Source organism: Tamandua tetradactyla, chromosome 24 (genome assembly GCF_023851605.1).
Source record: "Tamandua tetradactyla isolate mTamTet1 chromosome 24, mTamTet1.pri, whole genome shotgun sequence".
NCBI classification, from domain to species: domain Eukaryota; kingdom Metazoa; phylum Chordata; class Mammalia; order Pilosa; family Myrmecophagidae; genus Tamandua; species Tamandua tetradactyla.
In genome coordinates this window covers 35785897-35810652 of record NC_135350.1, presented here as the reverse complement: position 1 = coordinate 35810652, position 24756 = coordinate 35785897, and the positions used below count along the sequence as shown (strand labels likewise).

Here is a 24756-nt window from a genome sequence, read left to right as displayed (position 1 = left end):
ATCACCTGGAGATCTTGGTGCCAACCAGAGTGATTCCTGCTCCTGAATCAGGAGATGGGCTCTGAGCATGTGCATTTCTAATATGCTCTCGGGTGATACTATGTTAACAGTCTGTGGATCACACTTTGAGTAGCACTTATATAGACAAAAATTAGAAAAGAAAAACAATTTCCTGGTTTTGAAAAAGTTTTATACATCAAAAGAAAGAAAATTAAAATGTACTTATTAAAATTACAAACTTTTTTTTTTTTTTGCATGGGCAGGCACTAGGGATCGAACCTGGGTCTCCAGCACAGCAGGTGAGAAACCCACCTGCTGAGCCACCGTGGCCCACTCTTAAAGCATATTTTTTTAAATAATTTTTTTAAGTTGAAAGCAAATTAAAATACCCGTTTTAATCAAATGCCTGCTCAGTATCTATACTAGGAAATATTTTTATTTATCCAATTAAAAAGTTAATAGATGCTTTTCAGAGTTCCTTCAATTTTCATTATGATGAAGTAAATATAAATGATATTTATATAACTATCATTTATATTTATTTATAAAAGTAAATATAAATGATATAGCTCTCATAAAAAATGAATTAAATTGTAGAATATGCACTAACAGTAGTAGTAAATTTTTTAATTTTGTTTGCATTTATTTTTCTGTTGATGATATTTAGCTATAAAATATAGCCCAATCACAGGTCTACTTGATTGACTAATATAACTTAAAGTGTCCGTTGATAAACTGACTTAGGTACATAATTTACTATGTTAGAAGTTCCTGATAGTCAGATGCAATCAATATGAAGAAGTAAGAGAAGGGATTCAAAACTCTTGTATTGAATATAACCACATAAAATATTTGACAAACCAGATATTTTTCTTTAGCAGAAAAGAAAAAAAAAAAAACTTGAAAGCATAATTAATTTGTATGCCATGTTAAATGATGAAACTCTATCATAAGATCATTACAAAAAAATAGCAATTTCAGAAAAGACCATGATTTTAAGTAATGTCATGAATACTGAGATAAGTAAATCAATGAGAAATGACAGGTTGAAAGGTTGAATAATGGGCCTAAAATATTATCAAGGGAAGACAATGGAAAGAATAAATAGTTTGCTATGGGGCATTAAAAAACTTATAATTAAATTTTCAGGGATTTTATGACATCTCTTAATCATCTCTGTCACATGACTATTTACTATTGATTATTTACTTTTGATTATAGCTTCATCTATTAAGTTACCAATTTCAAACTAAGAAGATATATAAAATGCAAAGTTTGTTTCTATAGAAATGTAAATTCCATCTTCTATTATTAATGTCTCTTAATCATCTCTGTCACATGACTATTTACTATTGACTATTTACTTTTGATTATAGCTTCATCTATTAAGTTACTAATTTCAAACTAAGAAGATATATAAAATGCAAAGTTTATTTCTATAGAAATGTAAATTTCATCTTCTATTTGGTTTGCTAAGCAAATAAGCCCATGGATTTTGTGAGCTGAAATCAAGATTCAAAGCACCTTGAAAGAGCTGTAAAAATAAGACAATGTACAGTAGGAAATTCAAGGGAAGGAAGAACTTGAAAGAAGCAGATACTTATCTATTCTGCTTAGTACATGCCTCTTTGATCTTTCTAAACTTAAATTAATGGTATTATGAGTTTCCAGCTGAATTGTGTTATTCTACAATTACAGTCACTGAGTGTTTGATCATCCTAGAGGCTTTATGTTACATTTTATGTATATAGTTTTATTGAGATGTAAATGACATGTAATAAATTGCATATATTTAAAATATATAATTTCATGTATATAGCGTTATTGAGATATAAATGACATGTAATAAATTGCATATATTTAAAATATATAATTTGATAAGTTTTCACATATGCATACATCATGATCAAGAAAATGAACATAGCTATCACCTCCAAAAATTGTCTTGTGCTTCTTTGTAAAACCTCCCTTCAGCCATAGCTCTGCTTTCTACCGTTAGTTTTTGTTTCTTAGAATTTTATATAAATGAAAGCACACTGTATGTACTTTATGCTATCTGGATCCTTTTAGTTAGCATATTTTTTAGATTCAACCATGTTGCAGTGTGAATCAATAGTTCATTCCTTTAATTGTGATATAATATTCCATAGGTTGGTTTAACCATTTACAGCTGACAGACAAATGGGCTATTTCCAGTGTGAAGCTATAAAAAGTAAAGTTCTATGAACATAAATGGACATAAGTATTCTTTTCTCCTAGGTAGATACCTGCAATTGGAATGGCTAGATCATATTATATAGGCAGGTTTAACCTGTTTTCCTAAGTGGTTGTACTGTTTGCATTCTCACCAGAATTTATGAGAAGAGTTTGAGTCTCCATATCCTCACCAACACTTGGTGTGGTCAGTCTCTTTAAGTTTAGCTTTTCTAATAGATGTGTAATAGTATTTTATTGTGGATATAATTTGCATTTCCCTACAGTTTAATGATATATAAAGTGTGAAGTGTGGGTGTCTTATTTTTTTGCTTATGGTTATCTGTTTTAGAACCATTTTTTGCAGACTGTCTTTTCTTTAATAAATTGCCTTTGCACCTTTGTCAAAATCAGTTCTTATGTTTTTATATCTATTCATGGACTCTAAATTCTGTTATTTTCATTTATTTGTATTTATGCCAATACTATACTATTTGGATAATTGTAGCTTTTATAAGTTTTTAAATAATATAGTGTTAGTCTTTCAAGTATGTATTTCTTTACAAAAGTTGTTTTACATCTTTGAGATTCCTTCAATTCCTTATGCATTTAGAATGAAATGGTCAATTTTCAACAGAGGTTGCTTGAATTTTAGTTGAGATTACATTCAATTATAAATGGATTTGGAGAGAATTGTTATCTTATCAAAATTGAGTGTCCCTACCCTTGAACATAATATATTTATCCATGTGTCTAGGCCTTCTTCAATTTATTAGGCAATATTTTATAGTTTTGAATGTGCTTTCTTTTCACGTCTTTTTCCAGATTTTCCCAATATGTTTCAATATTTTAAGGAAATTGTAAATGGTATTATTTTATTTTGAATTCTGGTTGTTTGTTTTCAGTATATAGAATGCAGTGGGATTTTTTTGTTTTTGTTGTTGTTTTTTGTTTTTGTTTTTTATTGCATGGGCAGGCACCGGGAAGCGAACTCGGGTCTCCTGTGTAGCAGGTGAGAACTCTGCCTCCTGAGCCACTGTGACCCACTCTGAAGTTTATTATTGTATATTGACCTTGTCTTCTGAAACCTTGGTAAACTCGCTATTTCTAGTAGTTTCAGATTTTCTACATGCACAATCAGGTCATCTATAAATAACGATGATTTTACCTCTTTCTTTCCAATCTGCATACCTTTCATGTTTTATTCTTCCCTTATTTCATAGGCCAGAAACTCCAGTACAATGTTGAATAGCAGTGGTAAGAGCAGAAATACCTGTCTTTTCCTAATATTTTGGGGAAAATATTCAGTCTTTCCCCATTAAGTGTGATTTTAGCTTTATATTTTTTGTAAGTAAACTTTATCAGGTTACCTACAAAAAAATTTAAGACTATTTTTGCATTTATACATGATTTTTTTTTTTTTTTTTTGGTAGGCAATATATAGTTAGGTCTTGCTTTTTTAACCAATTTGACAATATCTGAATTTTAGTTAGGCTACCTCAGTAGCTGAATTTCCATTTCAGCATATTAGGCTTATTAATTTTAATGCACACATGATATTTTGTTCTGTTGTCAAGCAGCCAAAGAGTATATAAGGAATGAACAGATGCTAGGCCAGCTCACCATATTTCCATGGATTTGACTGGCAAGGAAACAGTATGTCCATTTGGATTTAGACAGTTTGTTACTCGTGGCACAGCAAGTAGCATGATCTTCATTTTTCACTGGCTCCCTTATTCCCCAGGTACCAGTGGGGTGATAGGGAGAGAGTCCAAGTGAATATTGCACACATGGTATTCTTTGTCACAGAGGAAGAATACCACTTATCATAGAAGGGAACTGCTAGCAACCCTGCTCAAACCTTACCTCAAAGGGAAACATCTTTACCATCTGTTCTGGTTTGCTAACAGCTGGGATACAATATACCGGAAATGGAATGGCCTTGAAAAAGGGGAATTTAATAAGTTGTAAGTTTACAGTTCTAAGGCCGAGATAATGTCCCAATTACAAGTCTATAGAAATGTCCAATAATAAAAGGTATCCAGGGAAAGATACCTTGGTTCAAGAAGGCCGATGAAGTTCAAGGTCTCTCTCTCTCTCTCTCTCTCTCTCTCTCTCTCTCTCTCTCTCTCTCTCTCTGTCTCTCGTCTGAGAAGGCACATGGTGAACACAGGATTTCTCTCTTGGCTGAAAGGGCACATGGCAAGCAAGGCATCATCTGCTAGCTTTCTCTCTTGGCTTCCTGTTTCATGATGCTCCTTGGGAGATAGTTTCCTTCTTCATCTCCAAAGGTCTCTGGCTGGTACACTCTGCTTCCCGTAGCTATGCTGTTCTGCTCTGATATCTCTGAATCTCTTCTATTCTCCAAAATGTTTCCTCTTTTATAGGACTTCAGAAATTTATCAAGACCCACCCAAATGGATGGAGACATATCGTCACCTAATCCAGCTTAACAAGCACTCCTGTTAAATCACATCTCCAGGGAGATGATCTGATTACAGTTTCAAACATACAGTATTGAATAGGGATTATTCTGCCATTATGAAATGGGATTTTGATTAAAACATGGCTTTTCAAGGGTCCATACATCCTTTCAAACCAGCACATCATCCTAATCAGAAAAAAAAAAAATATGTCTTTTCTCTTGGAGATAGATACTATATTACTTTGGAATGTCTCTGGGAAGGAGAGAGAGTCTCTAGCTTTATTACCCTGGAATGTAAGCAAGTCTGCTCCTTACCCTGGAGCAGCTCTGGAAACAAAGCTGTCAATGTCCTTTCCTAAGAAGACAGACAGAAACTACAGACTTATGGAGAATGGAAAATTTTCTCTCAACCTATACATGTATCAGTTAAAAAATGGTAGCCATTCTATTTGCTTTGAGTAAGGAAGGACTTAATACAAGAAATTAAATGTTTATGCAGTGATTGGAAAGCCAGAGGGAGCAAATATTAGAGAGGCCCAATGCTCACTATCATGATAGCAGGCATGGCAGGTAATCTGATGGTGTAGACCTATGCTGCTTGAGATATAAATAATTCTCTGGAGGGTGCTTGAGAGCTACTGGCAAGGCTCCAAGTCTTCAGCCCACTGTCTGCCAATGCCTTTGTGCCTATCTTCAGTTGTACCAGAGAATAATGCCTCTTCACTTTTGCATCCAAAATCGCATTCAAGTGATTTTCTTTGGCACAGTCTTAACAAGAACCCTGCTGGTACTCTGAGAGCTTAGGGATAATAGTTCCTAGACTTTTCGCCTGTTACAGGAGAGAAGGTAGCAGGGGGAGGGCAATTCTGAATTGACAGCAATCTGTCAAACCCTTTATTAATATAATTTCAAGTAGTTTTACTATTACAAACAATACTGTAGTAAATAACCAGGTATATCCAGTTTTTGGTAAAAGTATTTCCAATAGATAGATTCCTAGAAATGAAATGACTCACAGTGTATGCCCATTTATATTTTCATAGTTAGGACTATATTATTCTCCACAAGCAGGTGCCTTCCAGGGAGTAATCACAGGAAAACTGAAGAATAAAAAGCCTGTTTGCAGATAATTTAGTAGCAGAAATTAGTCTCCAGTTCTCTCCTTCCTGGACATTGGCTTGGTGGCTTTGGATTGTAGCTCTGTGAGGCAATGGGAAAAATGATAGAAAATCTGGCATCTAATATCCATTGAGGAGAAAGAAGAATTGAAGGATTGAATGTCTTCTTTATGACAGACATGCCATGATCTTTCACATTGATTTTCCTATTCATTTGTCATTTTATCTTACATTTTCTTTAATGAGCTATTGAAGCTTAGCTGCCGACTAACTTGTTAAGACCATGCATTTAATTAATCATGAGAATAAGATTCAAACCACATCTGTGGAGAATTAGAGAAACAAAGTTTTGCTTTATTTATGTTGTGTTTTATGTACCAATATCACAGATATCTTCTCTTCCTGACGAATAACCTCAAGCTTCACGTTTTCTTTTTATGACTGTTTAGCCCTCTTCAGGGTGGTCCGCGTATATTGGAAAGAATTCACACTTTGAAGGTGTAAAGACTTGAACTTGGCACATATCAAACATCGATGATATGTCTGCATTGTCACAAGTCAAAACAACTTGAATAGAAAAGGGGAAACCATATTTGAAAATAAAAAAAATCCAGCTAGAGTATAATATCTATATAAACCATTTAAAAACACAAATTCATTCCATTTTTTCTTCATTAGGAAATTGACTGGAAGTACTCCAACACAATCTTTTTGTCTTTCCCTAATACAGACTAGATAGGAAATAGGTATTACCTTGAAAATTTCAGTGATGTGTTATGGCATTCAAATTCAGATAATGTAAATGTGCTTTTATAATTTTCTAGCCTATTAGTGGCAATGTTTTAAATTGGCTAAATATTTTAGGGCAAAATAAGGTGATTTTTCAAAATATTGGGAGAACTTTATTATTTCATTTGATTTTAATAATAGATTTTTAGCAATGTAGTTTGATAGAATTTAAATACACTTATTTGAAAACCACTGTAACTTACATAGTATGCTAATTTTGATGGTTAACTTACGCCGATACCTATTTCTTTTGATAAATCTTGTGCTCATGAGGAGTCATAAATTGGATACTATATTTTTCATACTTCTAATGTGTAGCGACACCTATTCATTCATAATTTCCTTTGGTTCAGAAATTTATCTCGGAAAGATCAAAGTTTAAATTTTGAATGAATACAGAATGTTTTTCTTAATTTTGAATATGGAGAGGAACATCTATATATGTGATATCTATTGCCAAGAAGTTATGCCTTTATCTCTTCTTTTCTGTGGAGAATGTTCTACCAGGTGTTAATATACTTGCATAGCATAAAGAATTTGTATCTCACTTTTTACTGTTATGATTATGAACAAGCTGTTTTTTCTAATGTGTGCTATAAATAATATATCATTCCTTTGATTCTCAGTACTTTTAAAGTATTATGCATCATTTTATAGAAAACCAACTGCATGGAAATGCAGCAAAAAATGGATTTAAAATTCTAATATTCTAATTTTATGGTTCATTTCCTGAAATTATTATGTCTCTCAGAGGTAATAATAGTCAGTGGTGTATGTAGTGCTCTAATCTGAAATAACACAGGGGCATCTCACGCAATGAGGGTTAATGCGGCACTTGTTCAGATAAACCAGGTCATAACATAAATATTAATGCTGACATTCAGATATGGGCTACACTTTTGCATTTATACACCAAACAGATTTCTTAAAGTAAAGTATATTATTATAGATAAACTCTGGCCACAAATCTTTTCATGCTTTTCCTGTTTATATGTTGTTAATAAAATGAAAGGATTCCAGTAAATCATAACAATCAGTGCTAGTGGTGGGGGGTAATGAGGTGAGAGTAATTTCAATTTTATGGGCAGGGAAGACTCTACAAATGTTTTTAGCTATGCATTTAGTTGCGGATGCTTCCTGAAAATGTATGCGTTTTAAACAAAAGAATTTGAATAGCTAACAATTATTTACCCAGATATGAAGAGCAATTAAAACAGTTGGCTATTTTAGACATTCATGTTTATTTTGATGTATACCTCGGTATTTAATAGAACAATTTTACTTTACTCATATGTTGCTATGTTCATGCTACATATTACAAACTCTAAGAATGTAGGTATTAAATATGACTCCTTTCTTAAACATGCATCGCAAACTTCAACTTGACCTTGCCCTCCCTCCTTCTGAACTAAATTTTAGTTCAAATTCTAACAGAATTTGAAGAAAGACTAACCTTATGACCTTCACATTTCAAAGCAGAAAATAACACTGGAGCATACACTGAAATCAAGTTTGAGTCAATATCCAGTGTTCACTACAAAACTATTTTTAGTCATGCTGACTCCCTACTTTTCTAAGAACTTTTGAAGCCATTTAAAATGTTTATTTTCAACGCTGTTTTTTTTTTTTTTTTCTGAAAATTGAGATTTTTTTCAGGGACTTTTTACTTTCTTAGTCCGCTCAAGAAAATACCTTGAAATGGGTTAAGTTAAATAAGAATTCATTTGCGCATAATTTTGAGGCTAAAAGAAAGTCAAAATCAAAGCATCATCACTTCAGACTACTCAACAGATACCATGGAACTAAGAAGGCAGCAGTATTATATTTTTGAGATCCTGAATGAGAAAGTCTGTCAACCAAGAGTTCTTTATCCAGCCAAGTTATCCTTCAAAATTGAGGGCGAGATTGAATCTTCAAAGACAAAGAAAGATTGAGAGAACTAACAAGATACCAGCCATGAAGAAATACTAAAGGGAGCCCTGTCAGCTGATTAAAAAAGACAGGAAAAGGAGGCCTGGAGGAGGGCATAGAATTGAAGAATATGGGCAAAGATAATTTAAAGGAAAAGAAAGAGAGAAAGGAAATAATAGGCAAGATCTGACAAATAAAAACTAAAGGACAAGATGGTAAAGTCAAGAACTGCTTTTTCAGTTATTTTAGTTTTTTAGTTAACATTTCATTGAATGTTAATGGACAAAACTCACCAATTAAAAGATACAGACTGACAGAATGGATCAGAAACATAATCAGTCTATAAACTGTTTACAAGAGATGCATCTTAGACTCAAGAACACAATTAGATTGAAAATGAAAGGATGGAAAACGATCTGCTATGCAAGCTGTAACCAAAAGAAAGCAGGAGTAGCTATAGTAATAGGAGACAAAGTAGACTTAAAATGCAAATATATCATAAGAGACAAAGAAGGACACTGCATATTAATAAAAGGAACAATTCCCCAGGAAGAAATAATGATCATAAATGTATATGCTTCCAATCAGGGAGCTCCAAATTACATGAGGCACATTTTGAAAAAAACTGAAGGGAGCTGTAGACATAGCAACAGTAATAATGAGAGACTTCAGTACACCACTCTTTGCTATAGATAGAACAACCACACAGAGGATCAACAAGGAAATAAAGAACCTAAACAATAAAATAAATGAATTAGATCTCATAGACATTTATAGATTATTTCATCCCAAAACACCAAGATATACATACTTCTCTAGTGCACATGGAACATTCTCTAAGATAGATCATATTCTGGGACATAAACTGAGTCTATAAATTTAATAAGATTGAAATTATCCAAAGCACTTTCTCTGATCACAACAGGATAAGGTTTGAAATTAACAATCACCAAAGAACCAGAGCTTTCACAAATATATGGAGATTAAACAATATATCCTTAAATAATCATTGGGTCAAGGAAGAAAGTGCTAGAAAAATCAGCAAATACCTGGAGATGAATAATAATGAGAATACAACATATCAAAACTTATGGGATGTGGCAAGGGCAGTGCTGAGAGGAAAATTTATTGCCCTAAATGCCTATATTGAAAAAACAAGAATGAGCAGAACTTGAGGGTTTTAACTGCTCACCTAGAGAATTTAGAAAAAGAGCAGCAAACTAACCCCAAAGCAAATAAAAGAAGAGAAATGATAAAGACTAAAACAGAAATAAGCAAACTAGAGAACAATAAAACAATAGAAAGAATCAACAAAACTAAAAGTTGATTCTTTGAGAAAATTAGTAAAATTGATGGTCCCCTAGATAGACTAATAAAAAAGAAAAGAGGAAGGATACAAAATCAGAAATGTGGTGGTGGGGGGGTTGTTACCACAGAGCATGAAGAAATTTTAAAAAGTCACCAGAGAAAACTATGAACAACTATATGCCAACAAACTAGACAACTTAGATGAAATGGACAAATTCCTAGAAACACACAAATTACATATATTGACTCAAGAAGAAATAGAAGATCTCAACAAACCAATTACAAGTAAAGAGATCCAATCAGTCATCAAAATCTTCCAACAACAACCATAAAAACCAGGACCTGATGGCTTCACAGGAGAATTTTATTAAACATTTCAAAAAGAACCAGTGCCAATCTTACTCAAACTCTTTAAACAAATTAAAGAAAAAGGAACGCTACCTAACTTATTTTATGAAACTAATATCACTATAATTCCAAAATTGGATAAAGACAATACCAGAAAAGAAAACTACAGATCAATCTCCCTAAAGAACATAGATGCAAAAATTCTTAACAAAATACTAGCAAATCATATCCAACACCACATCCAAAGAATTATACATCATGATTAAATGAGATTCATACCAAGAATGCAACATAAGAAAATCAATGTAATACAACACATTAACATATAAAAAGGGAAAAATCACATGATGATATTGATTGATGCTGAAAAAGCATTTAACAAAATCCAACATCCTTTCCTGATAAAAACACTTAAAATTTTGGCCTTGAAGGAAACTTTCTCAATATCATAAAAGGCATATATGAAAAACCCATAGCCAAGATCATACTTAATGATGAAAAGTTGAAAGCATTCCCCTTGAGATCAGAGACGAGACAAGGATGCCCATTGTCAACCACTATTATTCAACATTGTGTTAGAAGTACTAGATGGAGCAATTAGATAGGAGAAAGAAATAAACGGCATTCAAATTGAAAAGAAGTAAAACTTTTATCATTTGCAGATAACATGATCCTATACTTAGAAAACCCTGAGAAATCAACAACAAAACTACTTGAGCTAATAAACAGATTCAGCACAGTGGCAGGATACAAGATTAATGTACAAAAATCTGTAACATTTCTATACACAAGCAATGACCTATCTGAGGTGACAACTGAGGAAAAAATTCCATTCAGAATAGTAACCAGAAGAATTATGTATCTAGGAATAAGCCTAACCAGGGATATCAAGGTCTTATACACAGAAAATTATAAAAAATTGCTAAAAGAAATTAAAAATGACCTAAATAATTGGAAAGATACTCCATGCTCATGGATAGGAAGATTGAATATTGTCAAGACATCAGTTCTACCCAAGCTGATCTACAGATTCAATGCAATACCAATAAATATCCCAACAACCTATTTTAAAGACTTAGAAAAACTGGTTATCCAATTTATGTGGAAGGGAAAGAGACCTTGAACAGTTAAAGATATCCTAAAAAAGAAGAGCAAACTGGGAAGTCTATTGCTTCCTGACTTTAAAGCTCACTATAAAGCCACAGAGGTCAAAACAGCATGGTATCGGCACAGAAACAGAAGGACTGACCAGTGGAGTAGAATCGAGAGTGCAGAGATTGACCACCAAATTTATGGGCATTTGATCTTCATTAAAACTCCCAAATCCACTGATTTGGGGCAGAATAGTCTTTTCAATAAATGAGCATGGGAGAAGTAGATTTCAATAGCCAAAAGAATGAAAGCGGTCCCCTACTTTACGTCCTATACAAAAATTAATTCAAAATGGATCAAAATCCTAAATGTAAGAGCCAGTATCATAAAATTTGAAAATAAGGTAGGGAAACATTTTTAAGGTCTAATAGGAGGAGGTAGCTTCTCAAATTTTACACCTAAAGCACAAGCTGTGAAAGAAAAATAGACAAATGGGAATTTCTTAGGATCAAGAGCTTCTGTGCCTCAAAGGACTTTGTGAAAAAAGGTGAAGAGGCAGCCAACTCGATGGCAGAAAATATTTGGAAACTGCATATCAGATAAAGGCTTGATATCCTGTGTATGTAAAGAAATTACACAGCTCACGAACAAAAGAACAAACAACCCAATTATAAAATGTGCAGAGGAAATGCATAGGTACTTTTCTGAAGAGCAAATACAGACGACTGAAAGGCATGTGAAGAGCTGCTAATTTTTTTTTCTCAAAAAATTAATTTTATTTAAATATTGCCAAAATTTACAAACAATCTATACCCACCAAGCTCCCCTTTTCTCCTCCCCTCATCCGCTGATAAACTTGAATCTACTTCCTGACTCTATGAATTTGCTATTTTCAAATATTAATATAAATGCAATTATACAGCATTTGTCCTTATGGACCTTGCTTATTTTACTCAGCATAACATCTTTAAGCCTCATGCATGAGGCAGCCTGTCTCTAGAGCTTCATTCTTTCTTTTGGCTGAATAATTTACTGCATCTGTACCACATCTTGTTTATCCTTTCATCTGTTGATGGACACTTGGATTGTTTCGACCTTTCAGCTTTAGTGAATAATGTTGCTATGAACACTAGTGTACAAGTATCTGAGTTCCTGCTTTCAATATCTCTAGGTAAGTATCTAGAAGTAGAATTGCCAGGTCATTAGGTAATTGTATATTTAACTTTTTTTTTTTTTACATGGGCAGGCACCGGGAATCGAACCCGGGTCCTCTGGCGTGGCAGACAAGCATCCTTGCCTGCTGAGCCAACGTGGCCTGCCCACATTTAACTTTTTGAAGAACTGCCATATTGAAGAGTTGCTAATCTTGACTGTAAAGGAAATGCAAATTAAGACGACAATGGGCTATCACTTCACACCTATAAGAATGACTCCTGTTATACAAACAGGGAATTATAAATGTTGGAGAGGCTGTAGAGAAATTGAAATATTTATTCACTGTTGGTGGGGATGTAAAATGGTTCAGCCACTGTGGAAATCATTTTGGCTATTCCTCTGAAAACTAAATATTGAGTTGCCCTATGACCTGGCATTACCAGTACTCAGTATATACCCAGCAGAGTTGAGGGAAGTAACATGAACAAATATTTGCACCCAACATTCACAGTGGCACGATTCACAATTGCCAAGAGATGGAAACAACCCAGGAGCCCATCAACAGACGAGGGGATTAACAAAATGTGGTATACATATACGATGGAATATTATGCAGCATTTAGACAAAGCATTGTTCCAAAATATCTAACGATGTGGATGAACCTTGAGGACATAATGCTGAGTGAAATAAGTCAGATACAAATGGACAGATACTGTATTATTCCGTTATTATGACTCTGGTAAAGCCACCAGTGGAGCAGCTAGAAAGAAAAATCTGAGGTGAGGGCATGGTAGCCCATGACAAAGTCTGGGAACTGTTCTGCAGCTGTTTGTTGAAGTGTGCTTTGAAAATTATTCTTTTTCTTTCTTTCTTTCTTTTATTTGTATATATAAATGTATATTATATTTTACAACAAACCGAGGTTTAAAAAAAGTATAGGCAGTTATAATAATATTAGCTAAAATAAATTCCTGAAATCAAAAAAATTGAAAATATTTAGTAACATAGCTTACTAGTATGGCAAAGTTGATATTTGTAATAACTTTTTACTTGACATTTTGAGAACACACAGTTTTGATAGTTAATGAAATGTATTTAAGATAATGTTTAATATTTAGAATTCAAGAAACTCTGATATCTGTATCTATAGATTTTTTCTTCCTTGCTTTAATTTTTTTTTGGTGGGGGGTGGTGGTGCATGGTCTGGGAATTGATCCCGGGTCTCCCTAATGGAAGGCAAGCATTCTACCACTGAAACACAATTACACCCTTTCCTTGCTCTAACTTTAAATTGGTTTATGACACATATTGTACAAAAAGGCTTTATAATGACTACTCAGATTTTTTTTAATATGCCTTCAGATAAGCTAGTTGAGATATCCATTTTAGGTGGTTAATATTTCCATATGTTAATCATAAAAATATTTATATCTTCATGTTTTCCTGAAATCAGGAATTTATTTAGTAACATAGGTCATTACTATACCAATTTGGATATTTGTAAGAACTTTCTACTTGATATTTTGAGAACATTCATAGTTTTGACAGCTGATCAAATAATATCTGTTAGTGTTTAATACTTAGTATTTAACAACTTTGCTATCTGAATTTGTAGATTTTTTCCCTGTTGCCTTAATTTTAAATTGGTCTATGAATCTTACAGTACAAACACAGGCTTTACAATGATTACATGGATATTTTATTTAAATATGCCTGTGGTTAAACTATGTAAGGTATCCATTTTTGGTGGTTCTAAGTATATTGTTTGTTCCCTTAAATACTTTTTTTTTTTTTAATTAAGGTGTCATCAAAGAGAGACTTTCTTCTCAAAGACTGTGGCATTTAGGGGCTGGCTGCTGGTGATCCTTGGTTCTTAGGTCCTTTGTCACATGGCAATGTACATGGCAGGCTTCTCCTGGCCCCATGTCTGAATTCCATTTTTGATAAAGGATACCAGTACAAGGATTAAGACCCTTCCTGACTGAGGTGGGCCATACTTTAACTGAAGTAGCCTCATCAAAACGTCCTACAGATAAGGAATGGATTTGATTTAAGACACGTTTTTTCTGGGGTACATAAAGCAAACCACCACAGGGTCCTTTTTAAACAAACAAACACAAAATAATGACAGTTTTAAATGAATGCAAAGAATGTCCCTAAGTGTATGTGGGGGGGTCAGTGGGGGTTCATGTACACCGCTCAGCAACAACAAAATTAGCCACAGAATTAGCTTGCTTGATTGGTTATTCAACCTTATAGGGCATAAACTTGTCAACTATTGTTTTGCAATGCATAGTGTATCTTAGATACTGTTCTAGTCAAATATCTATTTCACCTTGTATAGTAATGGAACCTATCCATGGCTTTTTGTAAGCATTAAATAAGATAATATGAGTAAAGCTCTTTGCTAAGTATCTGTCACATAAAAATCACCCAATATCAGAAATGACAAATATGACAAGATGATAATAGTGATCATTGCCAGACACAACCCATGTTTATTGTCTTACCACTTCTCCATGAAAGGAACTACATCTTTATCACATTGCAAGTTGGAAAATAATGTAGAGGAGCTCTTTGGCATATCATGAGCACCCATCCCTTAGATATCAATTATGGCAAGTGTTATACTTAGAAGAAAAGATAGTATGTAGTGCTTATTCAAAGCAACATATGCTTAATATGTGAATAACATGCATGTGTGTGCACGCACACACTCACACCAGCCAATCCAAATATATTTTTACTCTAAAATATTTTACACACATCCTGAAATTTCTTGCCAATCTTAATAGCCATTTATTTAAAATTTAAACTTAGATCTGAAAACTTAATTGATAAGATTTTGAAAGCATTGAAAATCTTCTGATATTAATGTTTATATGCCAGTGTATGGAATTTTCTGATAATAATCAAAAGTCAAGGGTGATGCGATAGCGGCTCAGTGGCAGAATTCTCACCTGTCATGTCAGAGACCCGGGTTCAATTCCCAGTGCCTGCCTGTGCAAAAAAAATAAAAATAAAAATTCAATGACCCTTTCTCCTGACCCCTTTCAATGATTAATCCCCTCTGAAAATTTGAAGATTATCAGATCAAGAAGTAAGCCTAATTCTCAAAATATAAATTGCTTCCACTTTGATTCCTACATTAACAGACTTGACTACAATTTACTTTGTCCTTTCAAAATGAATTTATTTGTGAGAGTAGGATGGTTGATTACATGTCTTTTGTTTAAAAAAATGAAAACAAAAGTATAAAATTGTTTCAACTACCCTGACGTAATCACAGCCAATGTTTTTGCATATATGTTTATTATCTCTTTTTTAACTATCTGAACATTTATATATTGTAAAGGTAGATTTTAACTATTCTTAGAGTTTGGCATCCTGATTTTTTTCATTTTTCAATATTTTAAGGACAAATTTGAGTCTATTAATATTTATCTACATCACAATTTTACAGCATTGTCGCTTCAGTGGTTGCTTGTTGTTCTTTGCATGAGTATACTAGCAATGTCTCAACCAGCTCCCTACTAGCAGACCTTCAGACTGCTCCTAGTTATGTGTTAGTATGCGTATGCTTTTACTGTTCTTTCAAAGCTGTGATAAACAGAAATTTGTACATTTGTCTATGAATTTTCTAAGGATAAATTCTGAGAAATGGGATTGCTATGTTAAAGAAAATACATATTTGAAGACTTTTGACATATCATCAAAAGCCCTTTGGAAATGTACCAATTTATAGTCATACCAATATTGTATGAAGATGATCACTTTTCTTTCATCCTTAAAAAAAAAAAAAAAAAGGAGTAAGCCTAAAGTATCTTATTTTTTAGCTGCTTAATAAAATACTGCATTCCTTTTCTCCCGTCTCCTTTCGAAGGTCCAAGAAATGAAGTGAAGCATGTCCTAACTGCTCCTCTTCTTTGTTGGCATTCGCCTTTAGAATGATGAATATGCTTGGATTTCACTTGATCATATATTCAGGCATAAGGTTGTTAAGGCACTACATGCATTTGCTTTTATTAATTATGTAAATATATTATTCACTTGATCCTAAAATTTAAAATCATAAACCCGTACTAAATGTAGATTTTCTTTTTATGTTGTTAAACCACACAAATTCTAAATGTTTCACTTTACTCTTATAATTTTTTTGCTATTATTTCTTCTATTTATTTTCCAATAGGGTTTCTTCCTTGCAATTTCGTCTTAAAGTTTTGCTTGTCTTATCATCAATTTTCCCTTTGATATCAAATATAATCCAGATTAATGAATAGACTGAAGGAATATGAAGAATCTTTCTCTGTATTCCTCTTCAAAAAGAGAAGATTATCTGTCTCTCTTTTTCCTCTTCTGTAGTTCTCATATTGTCGCTATGTTCAACCTCAAAGCATATCTCTAGGTGTTTTATATTCATTTTATAAACAGAAATAAGAAGATCGAAATTATACTCTGTAGATTCTGTAATTGTGTCATTAAGGAAATGGATAGACAATTTTATAGGGAGTACTTTACAGTTTTATTTTTCTCCAGTTTAAAAGAGAAAATAAATCTCAATGAGAAAGTTTGTTAAAACCAAGTTTTGTTTGTATAGTTATGTTCTTAATTTCTCTCAAGGTTCTTACATGTTTTGAGTATAGGGACAATTATCACTTACTAAAGTGCACCAGGTAAAAGCTTTTAGTTTTATTATTCATTTTCCTGTGAAATAGCTATTTTTTAAAGATAAGGATTCCAATGATGATAAGATCACCCATAAATATATAGAAATGCATACAGATAATTAAATGAGATATTTACTGGGCAATGGTGGTGCAGTGGCAACATTCTTTCCTGCCATGCCAAAGACCCGGGTTCATTTCCCGGTGCCTGCCAATGCAAAATAATAATAATAATAATAATAATAATTAAAAAATGACATATTTACTATAAAGCATTGTTCTAGTTTGCTGGCTGTCGGAATGCAACACACCAGAGATGGATTGGCTTTTAATAAAAGGGGATTTATTTTGTTGGTTCTTCAGAGGAAAGGCAGCTAACTTTCCACTGAGGTTCTTTCTTACGTGGAAGGCACAAGATGGTCTCTGCTGGTCTTCTCTCCAGGCCCCTGGGTTCCAGCAACCCCAGGGTGACTTCTTTCTGCATCTCCAAGGGCCTGGGCTGAGCTGCAAGTGCTGAGATGAGGAATGCTGAGCTGCTTAGCAGTGCTATGTTGCAATCTCTCATTTAAGCACCAGCCAATTAAGTCAAACATCACTCATTGCAGCAGACACGCCTCCTAGCCGACTGCAGATGTAATTGGCAACAGATGAGGTTCATGTACCGTTGGCTTATGTCCGCAGCAACAAGATTAGGTATGCTCACCTGACCAAGTTGACAACTGAATCTAACACAAGCATATAGTGCAGGGGCTGGCTCACATTCTAGAACTGTTAGTTGATAATATGACTATTATTGCTTTATTTATGAAATAATTTGCAAACATTGAAAATTATGTTTATGGATTTCTTATCATGGATTTTTTTAATTAAGGAAAGTTCTTTACATTCTAACATGTAATGCTGACATAAATTACTTTCCAAAAATGTGTAGTACCTCAACATTAAAAAATATAATCTATATGCATTTTTCTTATAAAGATATATTATCCCTGATTTCAGACCTTTCATTTTCTCATTATTCCTTTAACTTCTGTTGTCCGTTGGTATTTTTCTATTTCCATCAGTTCATTTTTCAATTAGAAAATTTTGTTAAAAATATGAAATTCATCTAAAGACTAAAGCTTATTACAGACCAAAGATTTTATTGCATCAAGGCACTTTTGGGCACCTTTCAGCTGCACTTAGTATAATCTGCAAATAGTCTACTAAATGCATAACCTGAACAAGTTAAAACTTCAGAAAAAAAAATGGGGGCTTTTAGCTCTTTCATATGCAGTTATACTTCAGTAATGGCCTGGATATAATTAATGAAATTAAATATATGAGTACTATTCCTAAAATGTATATATGTTCTTAGAATAGCTAGGTAATTATTTAACATGCATCCTGGTGTCATATTGTTTTAAAGACTCTTGAAAAAGAATTTACATACAATATCTGAAAAAGAGTTTACTGAAGTATATGATGTTCAATAGAACTTACAGTGATACTGGAAGTAGTCTCTGGTCTGTCCAAATAGCTACATTGTGACTATTGAGCACTTGAAATATTGCAAGCGTGGTTGAAAGACTAAAATTTTAATTTAGTGTTTCATTTTAATTAATTTAAATTGAAATAGCTGCATGAGTTAGTGGTTATGTTATTGGACAACACAGATCTGAATATTTATCTTGTTTTCATACATTTCCACCAATATTGTATGGTGAATCATAGGCTCCACTGTATCATTTATTTCACGTACATCTAGTCAAAAACACATTTAAGAATATGTACATTGCTAGGAAAAAACTATCCTCAGTATCATGACTGTTGAAATTAAAATTTGGAACTGGTTATATCTCAAAACAAAATATCAGAACTTAAGCCAAATTGGAATTCTTCATATGTTAATTTTTATGAAGAAACTAATGTATTTTTTAAAAGTAATTAGTTTCACTTTATAGACAGGAAATTTATTATGAGAGCCGGATTTGCTTATTGTGGTGATTTTCATACCTTTAAAAGTAAAGACCAGGACAATTACTATAATCCGGATCCAGAGATTCCACAAATAATCGGTAAATAAATAAAGAGGCACCCGTGGAGAAAGCATTGAAAATTATTTATTGGCTATAGTCACCTCTTTTCTAAGACAATAGAGAACATGCGGTGAAACTCAATTTTAGATCCAAGCAGATGCTTTTTTATAACATTTTAGAGTGTTGTACAAATATTAATATCCACTTACTGAAGTGATTATGGCCCTCCACTCACGGGTCTGATGTCACTTTTCAATTTATTGGTAAAAAGATGCATATAGACTTCCTGGAAGATGGCGGCTTAGTAAGACGCGCGGATCTTAGTTTCTTCTCCAGGACACCTACTAGGGGAGTAGAAACGATACAGAAAGCGCCCAAAGCCACAACAGAGATAAAAAAGACAGCGTACCCCATCCTGGAACGGCTGGCTGGCTGAGAGAAGCAGCTCGGGTGAGATCGCCGAGGCGCGCGGGCCTCACCGGGCGGGGCGGGAAGCGGCCGGAGTTACTCCCTTCCCCCTTCCCGGGCCGGCTGGGAGAATTGGAGAGGCGGTCCCCTGAAACCGGGGCGACTGGCGCCCACACCACGCGCAGCCCCCGGACCAACTGAGAGAATTGGATCGGAAACCCCCAGGCCGCGGAGAACGGTGACCCCGTGACTCCCGGGGAACGTGCACTCTCTCGGGCGGGCCGCTGCCGCTGGCGCGCTCCCGCCACGCTTGTTGCCCAGGGCCGACTAGGAAATTCGGACGGGCTCTTTCCCTGGCTGCGGCGACCAGCAACCCTCCCTGCATTCGGACACCCTCCCTGCGTTCGGACCCCGGGCCGGCTCAAGCTGCTTCGGCTAGTGAACCCCCAGGACGGCGAGAGTTTTCCAAAGTTTAAGGTCCCACAGCACCTTTTACTGGTGGGTCCCGCAGACAAACGTGTGCCACGAGCGCCACCTACTGGGCAGGATAAGAAAAACAGAACCCAGAGATTTCACAGAAAAATATTACAACCTTGCTGGGTCCAACACCAAGAAAAATCTGAATAAATGCCCAGACGCCAGCAGCAGAAGATAACTGTCCACGCTCAAAAGATTGAGAATATGGCTCAGTCAAAGGAACAAACCAATAGCTCAAATGAGACACAAGAGCTGAGACAACTAATGCTGAATATACGAACAGAAATGGAAAACCTCTTCAAAAATGAAATCGATAAATTGAGGGAGGACATGAAGAGGACATGGGCTGAACATAAAGAAGAAATAGAAAAACTGAAAAAACAAATCGCAGAACTTATGGAAGTGAAGGATAAAGTAGCAAACATAGAAAAAATAATGGATAGCTACAATGATAGATTTAAAGAGACAGAAGATAGAATTAGTGATTTGGAGGATGGAACATCTGAATTCCAAAAAGAAACAGAAACTATAGGGAAAAGAATGGAAAAATTTGAACAGGGTATCAGGGAACTCAAGGACAATATGAACCGCACAAATATACGTGTTGTGGGTGTCCCAGAAGGAGAAGAGAAGAGAAAAGGAGGAGAAAAACTAATGGAAGAAATTATCACTGAAAATTTCCCAACTCTTATGAAAGACCTAAAATTACAGATCCAAGAAGTGCAGCGCACCCCAAAGAGATTAGACCCAAATAGGCGTTCTCCAAGACACTTACTAGTTAGAATGTCAGAGGTCAAAGAGAAAGAGAAGATCTTGAAAGCAGCAAGAGAAAAACAATCCATTACATACAAGGGAAACCCAATAAGACTTTGTGTAGATTTCTCAGCAGAAACCATGGAAGCTAGAAGACAGTGGGATGATATATTTAAAATACTAAAAGAGAAAAACTGCCAACCAAGACTCCTATATCCAGCAAAATTATCCTTCAAAAATGAGGGAGAAATTAAAACATTCTCAGACAAAAAGTCACTGAAAGAATTTGTGACCAAGAGACCAGCTCTGCAAGAAATACTAAAGGGAGCACTAGAGTCAGATACAAAAAGACAGAAGAGAGAGATATGGAAAAGAGTGTAGAAAGAAGGAAAATCAGATATGATATATATAATACAAAAGGCAAAATGTTAGAGGAAAATATTATCCAAACAGTAATAACACTAAATGTCAATGGACTGAATTCCCCAATCAAAAGACATAGATTGGCAGAATGGATTAAAAAACAGGATCCTTCGATATGCTGTCTACAGGAAACACATCTTAGACCCAAAGATAAACATAGGTTGAAAGTGAAAGGTTGGGAAAAGATATTTCATGCAAATAACAACCAGAAAAGAGCAGGAGTGGCTATACTAATATCCAACAAATTAGACTTCAAATGTAAAACAGTTAAAAGAGACAAAGAAGGACACTATATACTAATAAAAGGAACAATTAAACAAGAAGACATAACAATCATAAATATTTACGCACCGAATCAGAATGCCCCAAAATACGTGAGGAATATACTGCAAACACTGAAAAGGGAAATAGACTCATATACCATAATAGTTGGAGACTTCAACTCACCACTCTCATCAAGGGACAGAACATCTAGACAGAGGATCAACAAAGAAATAGAGAATCTGAATATTACTATAAATGAACTAGACTTAATAGACATTTATAGGACATTACATCCCACAACAGCAGGATACACCTTTTTCTCAAGTGCTCATGGATCATTCTCAAAGATAGACCATATGCTGGGTCACAAAGCAAGTCTCAACAAATTTAAAAAGATTGAAATCTTACACAACACTTTCTCGGACCATAAAGGAATGATGTTGGAAATCAATAATAGGCAGAGTGCCAGAAAATTCACAAATACATGGAGGCTCAACAACACACTCCTAAACAACGACTGGGTCAAAGAAGAAATTGCAAGAGAAATTAGCAAATACCTCGAGGCGAATGAAAATGAAAACACAACATATCAAAACTTATGGGACGCAGCAAAGGCAGTGCTAAGAGGGAAATTTATTGCTCTAAATGCCTATATCAGAAAAGAAGAAAAGGCAAAAATTCAGGAATTAACTATCCATTTGGAAGAACTGGAGAAAGAACAGCAAGCTAACCCCAAAGCAAGCAAAAGGAAAGAAATAACAAAGATTAGAGCACAAATAAATGAAATTGAAAACATGAAAACAATAGAGAAAATCAATAAGGCCAGAAGTTGGTTCTATGAGAAAATCAATAAGATTGATGGGCCATTAGCAAGATTGACAAAAAGAAGAAGAGAGAGGATGCAAATAAATAAGATCAGAAATGGAAGAGGAGACATAACTACTGACCTCACAGAAATAAAGGAGGTAATAACAGGATACTATGAACAACTTTACGCTAATAAATACAACAATTTAGAGGAAATGGACGGGTTCCTGGAAAGACATGAACAACCAACTTTGACTCAAGAAGACATAGATGACCTCAACAAACCAATCACAAGTAAAGAAATTGAATTAGTCATTCAAAAGCTTCCTAAAAAGAAAAGTCCAGGACCAGATGGCTTCACATGTGAATTCTACCAAACGTTCCAGAAAGAATTAGTACCAATTCTCTTCAAACTCTTCAAAAAAATCGAAGTGGAGGGAAAACTACCTAATTCATTCTATGAAGCCAACATCACCCTCATACCAAAACCAGGCAAAGATATTACAAAAAAAGAAAACTACAGACCAATCTCTCTAATGAATACAGATGCAAAAATCCTCAATAAAATTCTAGCAAATCGTATCCAACAACACATTAAAAGAATTATACATCATGACCAAGTAGGATTCATCCCAGGTATGCAAGGATGGTTCAACATAAGAAAATCAATTAATGTAATACACCATATCAACAAATCAAAGCAGAAAAATCACATGATCATCTCAATTGATGCAGAGAAGGCATTCGACAAGATTCAACATCCTTTCCTGTTGAAAACACTTCAAAAGATAGGAATACAAGGGAACTTCCTTAAAATGATAGAGGGAATATATGAAAAACCCACAGTTAATATCATCCTCAATGGGGAAAAATTGAAAACTTTCCCCCTAAGATCAGGAACAAGACAAGGATGTCCACTATCACCACTATTATTCAACATTGTGTTGGAGGTTCTAGCCAGAGCAATTAGACAAGAAAAAGAAATACAAGGCATCAAAATTGGAAAGGAAGAAGTAAAACTATCACTGTTTGCAGACGATATGATACTATACGTCGAAAACCCGGAAAAATCCACAACAAAACTACTAGAGCTAATAAATGAGTACAGCAAAGTAGCAGGTTACAAGATCAACATTCAAAAATCTGTAGCATTTCTATACACTAGTAATGAACAAGCTGAGGGGGAAATCAAGAAACAAATCCCATTTACAATTGCAACTAAAAGAATAAAATACCTAGGAATAAATTTAACTAAAGAGACAAAAAACCTATATAAAGAAAACTACAAAAAACTGCTAAAAGAAATCACAGAAGACCTAAACAGATGGAAGGGCATACCGTGTTCATGGATTGGAAGACTAAATATAGTTAAGATGTCAATCCTACCTAAATTGATTTACAGATTCAATGCAATACCAATCAAAATCCCAACAACTTATTTTTCAGAAATAGAAAAACCAATAAGCAAATTTATCTGGAAGGGCAGGGTGCCCCGAATTGCTAAAAACATCTTGAGGAAAAAAAACGAAGCTGGAGGTCTCGCGCTGCCTGACTTTAAGGCATATTATGAAGCCACAGTGGTCAAAACAGCATGGTATTGGCATAAAGATAGATATATCGACCAATGGAATCGAATAGAGTGCTCAGATATAGACCCTCTCATCTATGGACATTTGATCTTTGATAAGGCAGTCAAGCCAACTCATCTGGGACAGAGCAGTCTCTTCAATAAATGGTGCCTAGAGAACTGGATATCCATATGCAAAAGAATGAAAGAAGACCCATCTCTCACACCCTATACAAAAGTTAACTCAAAATGGATCAAAGATCTAAACATTAGGTCTAAGACCATAAAACAGTTAGAGGAAAATGTTGGGAGATATCTTATGGATCTTACAACTGGAGGCGGTTTTATGGACCTTAAACCTAAAGCAAGAGCACTGAAGAAGGAAATAAATAAATGGGAACTCCTCAAAATTAAACACTTTTGTGCATCAAAGAACTTCATCAAGAAAGTAGAAAGACAGCCTTCACAATGGGAGACAATATTTGGAAATGATATATCAGATAAAGGTCTAGTATCCAGAATTTATAAAGAGATTGTTCATCTCAACAACAAAAAGACAGCCAACCCAATTACAAAATGGGAAAAAGACTTGAACAGACACCTCTCAGAAGAGGAAATACGGATGGCCAAGAGGCACATGAAGAGATGCTCAATGTCCCTGGCCATTAGAGAAATGCAAATCAAAACCACAATGAGATATCATCTCACACCCACCAGAATGGCCATTATCAACAAAACAGAAAATGACAAGTGCTGGAGAGGATGCGCAGAAAGAGGCACACTTATCCACTGTTGGTGGGAATGTCAAATGGTGCAACCACTGTGGAAGGCAGTTTGGCGGTTCCTCAAAAAGCTGAATATAGAATTGCCATACAACCCAGCAATACCATTGCTAGGTATCTACTCAAAGGACTTAAGGGCAAAGACACAAACGGACATTTGCACACCAATGTTTATAGCAGCATTATTTACAATTGCAAAGAGATGGAAACAGCCAAAATCTCCATCAACAGAAGAGTGGCTAAACAAACTGTG

At 34.6% G+C, this 24756-nt stretch overlaps 1 protein-coding gene across 5 annotated transcripts in view; it reads left to right on the top strand.

Annotated features, from left to right (window-relative positions):
* Positions 1 to 24756, top strand: part of CCSER1 (coiled-coil serine rich protein 1) — a 1450145-nt gene that overhangs the window by 514069 nt on the left and 911320 nt on the right. The gene's annotated exons all lie outside the window — the stretch shown is intronic.